The sequence below is a fragment of the Triticum urartu genome, chromosome 1 (genome assembly GCF_003073215.2).
Source record: "Triticum urartu cultivar G1812 chromosome 1, Tu2.1, whole genome shotgun sequence".
In the NCBI taxonomy this organism is placed as follows: Eukaryota; Viridiplantae; Streptophyta; class Magnoliopsida; order Poales; family Poaceae; genus Triticum; species Triticum urartu.
In genome coordinates this window covers 51639425-51651798 of record NC_053022.1, presented here as the reverse complement: position 1 = coordinate 51651798, position 12374 = coordinate 51639425, and positions in this window count along the sequence as shown.

Genomic DNA, 12374 nt, shown 5'->3' with positions numbered 1-12374 from the left:
TGTAGAGTTTTATTGTGATTCCATGTTGTATTTGCACATATCGAGCATATTTTGTGTATGATTGAAATGCTTGGTATGTGTGGGATCCGACAATCTAGTTGTTTATCCTTGGCAGCCTTTCTTATGGGGAAATGTAGTCTAGTGTTCCTCGAACCATAGTAGTCCGCTACAGCCCGGTTCACCGGAGTCCTGCTAGCCCAGCACTACTGCTCAGGACACTTGTCTGGCCGGCATGTGTTTCACTTCGTTCCTATGTCTGCCCCTTCGGGGAAATGTCATGCGGTGACTTCCGGAGTCCTGCCTAGCCTGCTATAGCCCGGGTTCCCCGGAGTCCTATTAACCCAGTGCTACAGCCCGGATTCACACGCTGATGACCGACATGCTTGATGTGATTGATGTATGCCTATCTCCATAGGTCTATGCTGCTTTGGGTTCACGACTAGCCATGTCGGCCCGGGTTCTCTGTCATATGGATGCTAGCGACACTATCATATACGTGAGCCAAAAGGCGCAAACGGTCCCGGGCCATGGTAAGGCGACACCCGTGGGGATACCGTGTGTGAGGCCGCAATGTGATATGAGGTGTTACCGGCTAGATCTATGTGACTTGGAATCAGGGTCCTGACAGCGGTGGCCGCAGCGGAGGGAGTCCGGCGTTGCCTTGAGGACGATCCTCACGAGGCTGATCCCTCCAGGCGCCCTCGCGAGGCTGATCCTGCAAGCGGTCCTCGCGAGGCCGGTCGCGCCACTCCTGGCGTGGGCCACGGTCATCCCAGCGTCCTCCACCACGTCCTCCTCCTAGCTACTGTCGGATCACGGGTTCCAGCAAACCCTCAAGGTTCGAACACTGGGTGCGCGCGAAGGCAGACCTAGCTACTGTCGGATCACGGGTTCCGGCAAACTCTCAAGGTTCGAACACTGGGTGCGTGCGAAGGTTTTCTCCCTATCGATCCACGCCCTAGCTCTCTAAGATCTCGTGGAAGAACTCGACGAACTCACAACACAGAAAGACACAAGATTTATACTGGTTCGGGCCACCGTTGTGGTGTAATACCCTACCCAGTGTGGTGGTGGTGGATTGCCTCTTGGGTTGATGACGAATAGTACAAAAGGAAGAGCAGCCTCGTGAGGTCGACGTGTTCTTGTGCTTGGTGAACTTGTGTGGGTGAGATGACCTTGGATCCGCTCTCGATTTGTGATGAGGTTGATCCCCTCTCGATCTGTTCTCGATCCGATCCTCCCTACTGTGGTGGCTAGTTCTACTTATATATGCCCTGGTCCTCTCCCCAAATATTGAGCGGGAAGGGAGCCAACAATGGCCAATTTGAAGGGGGACAGCTAGTACAACTTATCCTGACAAAAGTGGTCTTCGCCTGCAAAAGGCTCTGGTGATGATGCCGTCCTGGGCTCCATGGTGGCCTCCGTCTTGCCGTCCTTCTGGTATTGGTCTCGTTGCACCAATATGGAAACCTTTCCATGATGCCTCAGTACTCCACGCCTGTGCTTGCCCCCGTGGCACCAAAGAGGAAGCAAGGACACTGCGTGCGCTGGCGCCTGCCTGGTCTCGATCATCATGGCTCACGTCACGAGGACCTCGCGAGGGTTGCCCTGCCTTGATCTCTCTGCCCCTCGCGAGCCTGCCTGGTGAGGCCGCTCCTGAGGAGGTCTTGCGTCGTCCGCCTCACGAGGCTTGGCCCCTCGCGAGGGTCTTGAATGCCTTGTCGATGAAGATGGGCCATACGGGCCCGCTAGCTCAGCCACGTCGTGGGCCGCAGGCAGGCAAGTCTAGGGACCCCCGTTCCCAGAACGCCGACATCTACCTCCTTAAAAAGGCAGGAGCTTACCAGTCCAACCCGGCGTGCGCCGCTCAGTCGCTGACGTCTATTAAGCTTCGGCTGATGTATACAACGCAGAACGCCAATACAATGCCCACGTGATGGTTAGTGCTATCAGGCCAGAGGCCCCTCAGATCAAATATCCAAACTGTTGGTGCGTTGGTAGTGCGGTCACGAGCAGAGACTCAAGAAAGATGTGACCCCGTCGCCTCGTCTCGAGTACTTGCGACAAGGGCTAAGAATGCCCGGCCATGCCTCGTGTTCAACTCTCAGGTACCCTCCAGGTTAACCCGTCTCCACATCACTCGCGATTACCCCTCAGGGTCGACCCGCCTTTCCAAGTAACAGCTATAAAGTCCAAGTATCCGTGTGTCCAGACATCAAGGGGAAAACCCGAGGAATCACCCCCGGTGAATTCCACTCGATGTAATCATCAAGGTGAACACAAGAGGATCCACCCTCGAGGTTCACACTTGAGGGGTTTCACGACAGAGCCATATCGGAAGTGGTTAAGGACGAAATCACCCTCGATGACCACGACCGAATAGGTACACTACAGAGGTATCATCAGGAGTGATGTAAGAGGTTCCACCCTTGGCACTCGATGGTAACTCCGCAGAGTCGTTCAACTAGTGGGTGATGTGCGGTGTCGGGACCTGGACGTTGATTACGTTCATCGAGTCATCGAACATAAAGCTAGGCAACTGGGACAAGGTGGGGGTCATTAATGGATCACTAACCAACCTATACTAAGCAGTTTGGAATAAGCAGGTAAGGTAACAACAAGTAGGTAACAAAAACAGGCTATGCATCAGAGTAGGATCATATAGAAAGCAGTAGCAGTTCTATGCAAGCATGAGAGGGAAAGAAATGGGCGATATCGGAATGCTCAAGGGGGGTTTGCTTGCCTGGAAGCTCTGTGGAAAAGGAAGAAGTGTCGTCGATGTAGCGATCACAAGGGCATGAGCATCGGTCTCGGGGTCTACCAAAGAGAAGAGGGGGAAGAAACAATAAATATAAAGCAAACAAACCATCACAAAGCATAACATGGCAATATGTTGTGCTGGGTGTGACCTAACGTATGGCTACACGATATATGTAAAGAGGGAATTCAACCGGGAATGTTTTCCTGGTTCCGGACCTGTGTCAGATAGATGACCCGAGGGGGAATGTTCCATGTTCAGATAGTTAGAGGCATCTGACAGGTATGTGGGTAGCGTATTCGGGTTCGTCTCGTTTTTCTGAGCAACTTTCATGTAGAAAACAGTTTCATCGGAGTTACGGTTTATTTTATATTAATTTTCAAAGATTAAAGCATTTTTAGAACTATTTAAAATTAACATAAAAGGTTATTGCACCAGCATGACGTCAGCAAAGCGTCAGTAGGTTAACCACAGTTGTTCAGGTCAAACCTGGCAGCTGGGCCCCACTTGTCATAGAGAGTGGGTTAACTAACTAACTAACAGGGTTAATTAGCTAGGTGGGGCCCTATGTCAGTGGCTAATTAACCGATTAGATTAGGTTTTAACTAAAACCGAGTTAATTAACTTAACTAAATAGGACGGGCCCACTAGTCAGTGGCTCCAGCGCCAAGTCAGCACAGTTGACCGGGGTCAACGGGTCATCTGGGGTCCCTGGTACCCACCGGACAGTGGCCCTGGGGGTGGCCCCCGGTCGGCCACATCGGCGCGGCCGGCGTTCAGCCGTCGGCGACAAAGAGAGGCGGCGGAGGCGCTCGGGAGGCCGGATTTTGCCAACAGGGGGGCAAAACGGACGCGGCCGACGCCATTCGAACGGGAGCGGCGAGACGCAGCTAGCCGCGGTGGTGGTCGGCCCTGGGGCGGCTGGAAACGGCGTTGGCATGGAGCACAGGCGGCGCTGGCCTTCGGGCGCTCGGCGGCGATGGTGCTTCGGGACACGGATTGCCGTGCGGAGCGGCTCTACGGGTAGCTGGTGCTCGCGCGCATCCATTCTACAGTCGACAGTAGGTGGGAGGCGATGAGCTCATCGGAGACAAGCTCGCGGCGGCGGCCGAAGCACTGGCCCATCGAGGATAGCGTCAGGGGGAGCAGGAGGAGTAGCGGGCGCGTGCAGTGGGTGCAAGCGGAGGTGCTGAGCACGACGGGGTGGTCGGCCGCGAGCTCTACGAGCCGTGGCTACGGCGGCGAGCACCACCGCGGCGATGAGCTCGTGCATGACCGGGGGAAGCAACTACGGGGGGAGAAGAGATGCCTGAGGAGATGGGAAGGGAGCCGGAGCTCACCAGGAAGGCACAAGGAGGCCCGGCGACAACTTAGTAGCAGCAGGGGTGGCCGGATAGGACGGCGATGGCGATGACTGAAGCGGAGGAAGGTGGCGATCCGGTGAGGCAGAGGGGCTCCAAGGTCCATGGCGTGGTCACGGTCGTCGTGATCGAGGACCAGGGGGTCTCTTGGACGCAGGCGAATGGAGGACGGCCGCCGGTGGCCACGCGCAAAGTGAGGCCGCGGCGACGGCTACGCCTGGGCTGGCACGGTGCGACAGATCTATGGGAGGGGGAGAGAGAGGAGTGGGAAGACAGGAGGGCGAGTGGGTGGAAGAGAGCGGGGAGGAGCTCGAGGGGGTGTGGCTATCGCCCTTATCCCCTCGGGACGGCGCCGGCGAGGTGATGTGGCGGGGACGCGCGGGAGGAGCCCCGGTCGGCTGAACAGGGGAGGAAGAGAGCGACCGGGGGAGGTGGGCCGCCTAGGATGGGCCGGCTGGTCCGGATGGGCCAACGCCCAGGGAGGTAGGGGCTTCCTTTCCTTTTTATTTTCTTTTTAAATGCAGAAAGCAAAAATAGTTTTATAAAACTAATCTTGCACCTAAAATACCACTTTAACTTAGGACACTACTATAATTAACTTGGCACCAAAAATAAAGCAGTTTAGTATTTTTATAAATTAAAAAAGCACTTACATGAAAGATTTAGCCACTATTTTAACTAGTTTTGGGCACTTAGACATTTTGGAAAAATGATAGTTCACTACCATTATTATCAAAAGAATATTTGCCACATGATGAACATTTTAGATTTCATGTCTGACAAATATGAATTTTTGACTTTAGATTGGATTTGAATTTGAATGGTGATTTGGATCAAGTGAAGATTAGCAACAGTAACATGATGACATGGCACCATTAACAGGTGATTACTGTAGCATGACCAGTACAAAAAATACACTTCCGTGATGATACGTGTTTGTCATAGTAGGTCGCGTTTTTTGTCATGCATGTACATCCATGACAAATTTATGACAGAATCAAGATAGTCATACATGTGCTGTCGTAGAAGTGTTCCATGACATTACCAAAATTATCATCACGGAAGTGTCTACTTCCATGACGATAAATCGCGCGTCACAGAAGTGCTTTCGTCAAGGGTGACCGACACGTGGCATCCACCGTAACGGAACGCCGTTAAGCTATCGGGTCGGGTTTTGGATCCGATAACTCATTAACAGCCCCGGCCAATGGGGATTTTCCATGTGTAAAATCATCATTGGCTGGAGGAGACACGTGTCAGGTCCGCGTTGGCACAGGTGTCCTACATCCAATGGGCGAGACGCGCCTATGATATGTTGACACGTGGACCGGCCCATCAAGTTTAAATGGGCCGGCCCAACTGAAGGCCCACAAGATTTTGCGGACCATAATGGGCCGGCCCAGCTAAAGGCCCACGAGATTTTGCGGACCATAATGGGCTGGCCCAGCTAAAGGCCCACAAGATTTTGCGGCTATAATGGGCCGGCCCAGGTAAAGGTCCACAAGATTTTTGTGTGCCATAATGGGCCGGCCCAGGTAAAGGCCCGGAAGATTCTTGCAGACCATAATGGGCCGGCCCAGCTAAAGGCCCACGAGATTTCGCCGACATTAATGGGTCGGCCCAGCTGTAGGCCCACAAGATTTTGAGGACCCTAGTAGGCCGGCCCATTAACTGGCTGCCATGTTTTGGGCCAAATGTCGGCCCATATTTGATCTGGTCCATTAATGGCCTGCCACGCTCCGGGCCTAATAGTGGCCCATATGAGATCCAGCCCGTTAAAAGCCTACCATGTTCTGGGCCAAATTACGGCCCAGATCAGGTCCGGCCCTTTAAGAGGCTTTGGGCTCAATTATGGCCCATATCAGATTCGGCCCGTCAACTGGACACTATGATTTTGGGCCCACTTTCTAAAGGCCCACTTAGTAATTCGGCATGATATTAGTTTTGGCCTGTTAAGGGCCCGTTTAACATTTCAGCCCTATATTAATTTCGGCATGTTAAAAGCCCGTCATATAGTTGGGCCTAACTACGGCCCCGTTTGCATCCGGCCTGCTCGCAGCCGATATCGGATTGGGCCAAACAAGGACCGAGACAATTTTGGCATGTTAAATGCCCATGATTTGATTCGCACAATCATGGGCTGGGGTTCATTTCGGGCTGCTGCCGGCCCGTGAGCTGTTCGGCACGTTTTAGGCCCAACCTACATCGTGATTGCATGACGGCCCAATTATGTAGCATAATTTTATGGTTTGGCCGGTTTACTGCGAAGACAGGATATATATACAGTAAAATAACTGCAGCATCGTGAATAAGAAAAAACCTAGACTATACAATAAAGAAATTACAGCATATTACATCCACTAGGCATCAAAGTTCGCCACTATGATAATAAAGCACAAGCGGACAGCAGATTACATACACGGGGCATCAAAGATCACCACCAGTACAAATAAACACGCCGACAAAATAATATACAAAACCGACAGCACTTCAATAGAGTTCAAGAAAGGTTAGCCCTGCTGGGGAGCTGCAGCGCAAGCAGCTGAGCAAGATGATGAGACTGTGCTTGTTCAACACTTATATCTTCCTCGCTCTGAAAGATAAACAAGCAGACAGATGACAAGTTTTGCACATAAAAGTATCAGTGGTGACAATTCATCACATTTCATACTGACGAATAAAGTGACACGGTTTAAAATTGCATTAACACAATATGGTATTGTTCAGGTCAAGACATGGCAGGAAATGACATTGTGAAGGAGTTGGCAGCTTCACAACACCACTGGATTATAGATCAAGAACTCATGGGTATCAATGGTTAGTGTGCTGTCAATTTATACCATTTCAGATTGGCAAATAAAGAGACGGTTTAAATAATAGTAGAATGATATGACATTGTTGATAGTTAAGACATTGCAGAATATGACACTGTGTTGTAGTGGGTAGGTTCACCACACCACTGGATTACGGATGAAGAACAGAAGCATACATGTAGTGCAAAAGAAGATCACTTGCTCTGTATAGTTTAATTTACATGGTATGAAGAAGGAACTTGGTTGTACAACTAAAAACTTAAATTGAGAAAGGACAAAATTTTGTTTATGAACTACATAATAAACTTTAAACAAGCGATTTGATGCAAACACCAAAAATAAACAGTTGTTGCAGTCATGCCTAACCAAATATATACAACAGAGTTTGAAGGCTTGAGATGGACAAACTTACATTATTGGTGAAGACATGCTCTATAAAGGCCTTGTCCATGCTGATGGGGGGGCAATTCAAGAAGTTTACCACAGAATCTTCTTCAAAAGCATTGCCTTTATTCTACATTTTGTTAAGAGTAAATATAGATGTGATAATATACGAAAAAATGGAGAATATTTAAGATAAGATGAAGAGTGATGCTACATAACCAAGTAGCTATAAATGTAAGTGCAACGATACAGGCAAAAGGTACAGCGAAGAGCAATGCATAGCTAAACTTCTTCAGTACCAACCTTATGGTAAGAGTAAATATAGATCTGATGTGTAGAAAATGGAGGGCAAAGGAAAATAAGCTGCAGAGTGATGGTACATGAACAACTACCTATCATTATAAGTACACTGATAAAGGATAGCATGTACTTACAAGAACAATGCAGAGCTAAAAAAACATTGGCATTGGATATATTCTACACTAATGTAACCATTCATATAGATCAGATAATTTGGAGCGAACAATTGATAAGCAAGCTATCATGCATACTGTTGTCACATAATGAACTAGGTATGTATGCAAGTACAGTGATACAGGACAACAGGTACTAACAAGAGCAAAGCAGCAGGCAGCATATTTGCGATATCTTGTTGTTCTTGTCAAACCGGAATTCTTCTTCGAGCAGATTTCCTGCAAAAAAGATCCGTAAGGCACATGCGGAAAAGTAGAAGTTCAAATTATAATGTGATTTCATAGACAGTACCTCATCCTGGGAACGAGACCAGTGCATAACAAGGTTTTTCCATTCAATGTCTTCTAAATTTAGCATAGGAGACTTCACCGAAAATTCATTTATAGACTTGCCATCAAAGTGTGATTTCCTCAGGTAACACCGATATTGCTGCAATGCTTCCTTGAAAAGCACAAGCAAGCTTTGCTCGTCATGACTATCCAGATTGACCCTCGCCTAGTTACAATAATCTAATGTAAATCATTGATGTGTTCAATCAACAAAAAACAGGTGTCGGTGTCAAAACCGGCGGATCTCAGGTAGGGGGTCCCGAACTGTGCGTCTAAGGCGGATGGTAACAGGAGGCAGGGGACACGATGTTTTACCCAGGTTCGGGCCCTCTTGATGGAGGTAAAACCCTACGTCCTGCTTGATTTATTCTTGATAATATGAGTAGTACAAGAGTTGATCTACCACGAGATCGGAGAGGCTAAACCCTAGAAGCTAGCCTATGGTATGATTGTATGTTGTCCTACGGACCAAAACCCTCCGGTTTATATAGACACCGGAGGAGGCTAGGGTTACACAAGGTCGGTTACAAAGGAGGAGATATTCGTATCCGTATTGCCTAGCTTGCCTTCCATGCCAAGTAGAGTCCCATCCATACACGGGACGAAGTCTTCAATCTCGTATCTTCATAGTCCAACAGTCTGGCCAAAGAATATAGTCTGGCTGTCCGGAGACCCCCTAATCCAGGACTCCCTCAGTAGCCCCTGAACCAGGCTCCAATGACGATGAGTCCGGCGGGCAGTGTTGTCTTCGGCATTGCAATGCGGGTTCCTCCTCCGAATACACCACGGAAGAGTTTGAATACAAGGATAGTGTCCGACCCTGCAAAATAAGTTCCACATACTACCGTAGAGAGAATAATATTTCCACAAATCTAATCTGCTGACACGTTTTGGCAGCACGACATCACGCCATGGCCCGGTAATTATTTGAACCATTTTTCTTTAACCAACCCCGCACATAATGCGAGGCGGTTTCTTGACACATCTTGTCAAAGCAGAGATCTTGTTCCCCTTATCACAGGATTCTCATCAATACAAACGTTGGTAACCCAACCGTGCATGTTGGTATGACTCCTAGATCTTAGGTAAGTCTCGAACGGCCACGAGGAGGACGCCTGATATTCATCTCCTTTATAAAGGGACAAGGCTTTTTCTTTTTTTCCCTCCCGTGCTCAATCGAATCCTTCCCCCGCCTCGAGTTCTAACACCCAAAGCCCAGGTCAAGTGCTTCGGACCTTCAATCATGTCCAGATCCAGCCTTCAAGGCCAGTGGATGCCTTCCTCCGTCACGTAGGAGGACATCAAAAAGTTGAGGGAAGCCAGATACCTGACCGCCGAAATTTCGCATAGGCTGCCCGCCCGAGGGCAGGTCGTCCCTACGCCTGAACCCAACGAGAGAGTCATGTTCGTCTCCCACTTCCTCCGAGGACTAGGCCTCGCTCTGGATCCCTTTGTTAGGGGTCTTATGTTCTATTACGGGCTGGATTTTCACGATCTGGCCCCGGACTCCCTTCTTCACATCTCATCATTTATTGTCGTTTGTGAGGCCTTCCTCCGTATTACCCCTCACTTCGGCCTGTGGCTCAAGACCTTTGATGTGAAGCCGAAGATGGTCGAGGGGCAGTACGCAGCGTGTGGAGGTGCTCTAATAAGCAAAATTGATGACACTCCATGGCCAAAGGGTTCCTTTCCAGAGGTGTCTGGATTGTGGCAACAGGAGTGGTTTTACGTCACAGCTCCCCGAAGTGCCAAGTGGGTAGCTGCCCCCACCTTTCGCTCGGGCCCTCCACCACAACTGATGTCATTGATCAGTAGGGGGCTGAGCTGGGGTCCAGCCAAGGACATGCCAATACTGCAGAGACGTATCTGAGATCTCTTCGAGGGAGATTTCAGTCTGGTTATGGTAATGCAAGTTATGCTGGTTCGTCGAGTCCAGCCTTGCAAACGCCGGCCCCTCCGCATGTGGGAATTCAACCCAGAAGGACCATGCACTATTCAGAATTTCCTTGGCATGACGCACAAGGAGATGTACAGATCGTTCTTCGGACCCCAAATAGAGTGCCCGGACACTACCGAGGACGTGGCCCTGAGCTGCAACTGCCCCGCTGCCCAAGTAAGTAATCCCATGGCCGACCACACTGTCCTTTTATTTATCATGACATCATTCTGAAGAATCGCTCTTTGACCAGGATTGGATAACAAAGGCGAAGATGATCCGGTGTTCGGCCCCCCTTCCTGAAGGCTTGGACAATCCGGTGCTGGAAAAGATGCTCGAGCCAGCACCTTGTCTGGTGCCCTCAAAGGAAGATGAAGGGGGGAATAAAGAAGGCGAAAGCGGGCCTCCATCGGTACCTATTCCACTCGAGGGAATGAGCACCTCCGCGAGGGAGGATAACCAAGGGGAAGAATCTGACATTCTCTCACCCCGGGGAAGGAAGAGGACTACCTGTGAAGATCCGGAAACCAAGGTTTCCAAACGGGGGAAGAAATCTCCACCAGAGGGTCCTGCCTCGGAGGGTATTCTTGCCACACAATATCCACGCGGGGATCAGCCCTCTACCGAGCTGTAAGTAAAAAATGTACTTAATAGTGAAGATATCCTACCTTACTTCTGAGGAAAATAACCGAAGCATTTATCTTGCAGTTCAGATCGTAGCCCTTCTCAGCAGAGCTCATCTTCAGGGGATCTTCTTCCAGAGATGACGGAGCGCGAAACGCCTCCCCCTACTACACCGCCTCACGAGGCGGGCGACCCCGAGGTGTCGTCGCGGAGGGTTTCTCCTGATCCGGCAAGGCCAGAAGGTAATCCTACGGCCACCCGAAGTCCCCAGTATCCGGCTCTTGAAGAGAGCAATCAAAAGAGTCCGGCACTGTCTGGTATGCGGTCGGACATATTGAGGGATCTGCTAGAGCAAGCAACTATCTCAGAAGAGCACCGTACGTTGATGGGTACGGTGATTGAAAGGATTTCGTCTGCCGAAAGCGGGTTGCATGAAGCCTTTATGAGTCTACTAACGGGTTTTGAGGTACGTGAAATGATGTACATTTTTTACAGTACCGCACATTTTTAGGTGTGCCCTGTCTAGATAGTAGCCCGTGAGACTCTAGTTATCGTCGAAAATGGCGGCAAATAGGGGATCATAGTCCCATGTAATAACCAGACCGCCTGTATGCGCAGGTGGTTGAAGCTCCGGTGGCTAACCAGACTGACGGGTTTGCCGAACTAAAGCGGCAACTGGATGCGGCAGATGCCAACATCGTGCTTGTTAACAAGCGCTTGCACGGGGTAGGTGATTTTTCTGGTGAATGTCACATAGTAAGAGCAGCATGATGCCAGTATCTTCAGTATGTTGTGAGTGCAGATGGAGCTGCCACCATGGAGACCCTTTGGGCGGAGCTTGCCCGAGCCAAGGAGAAAGCAAGGAGTAGTAATGCGGCCACTTTAAAGGCGGCCGAAGAGTTAAGGGTCGAACAGGCCGCACATTGTGGGAGTAAAGAAAAAATTGCCAAGATGGTCGTGGAGTTAAAAGATGCTGCTGAACGGTACCGGCTTCTTGAAGAAGAAAATCGGGTGAAGGCGACGGACCTGGAGAAGGCCCGGGTGGCTGCCAAGGAAGCCCGCTCCAAAATTAGAGCGACGAAGGAGGAGCTGAATCAGGCTGCGGATATCGTTTCTGGGAAACCCTTCTTGTTGCGGACTAAGTTCGAAGATCCAAAATATGCTCCTCTGGACCAGATATGGAGTTCTACGGATGAGTACATGGATTTGGTTGCAAGTGATGCGGATGCGACTGAGTACTTCAAGGATCAGAAAGGTCCTGAAGTGGAGAAGCTATTCTGGTCACAGTTTCATGCTCCAGTCCGTCCATTGTTGCTAAATGAGCGATTGACCGGTTGGGCCGAGCTCCATAGATTATCCGGACTGGCCATGAGGTCCATTGTGGATCATTTGTGGCCAGGAGGGCCAAGGCTGTATAGCTACTTTAGCTTAGTGCAACAATTCCTTGGCGTCGTGCCACGCATCGATGCTGTAAAGAGGTCGGCATGCATAGAAGGCTCGCGGATGGCCCTTGCCCGTGTGAAAACATACTGGGCGGAGATGGATGCCACCACTGTTGCGGCACAGGGTTCGGCCATAGGCCGAGTGGCTGCCGAGCACTACTTTGAAGAAGTTCTTGAAGGTGCTCATTCGATAGAGGCTCGGTGCTCGAAGAATATTATGTTTGAGTGACATGTATTCCCATTGTAAAAACAA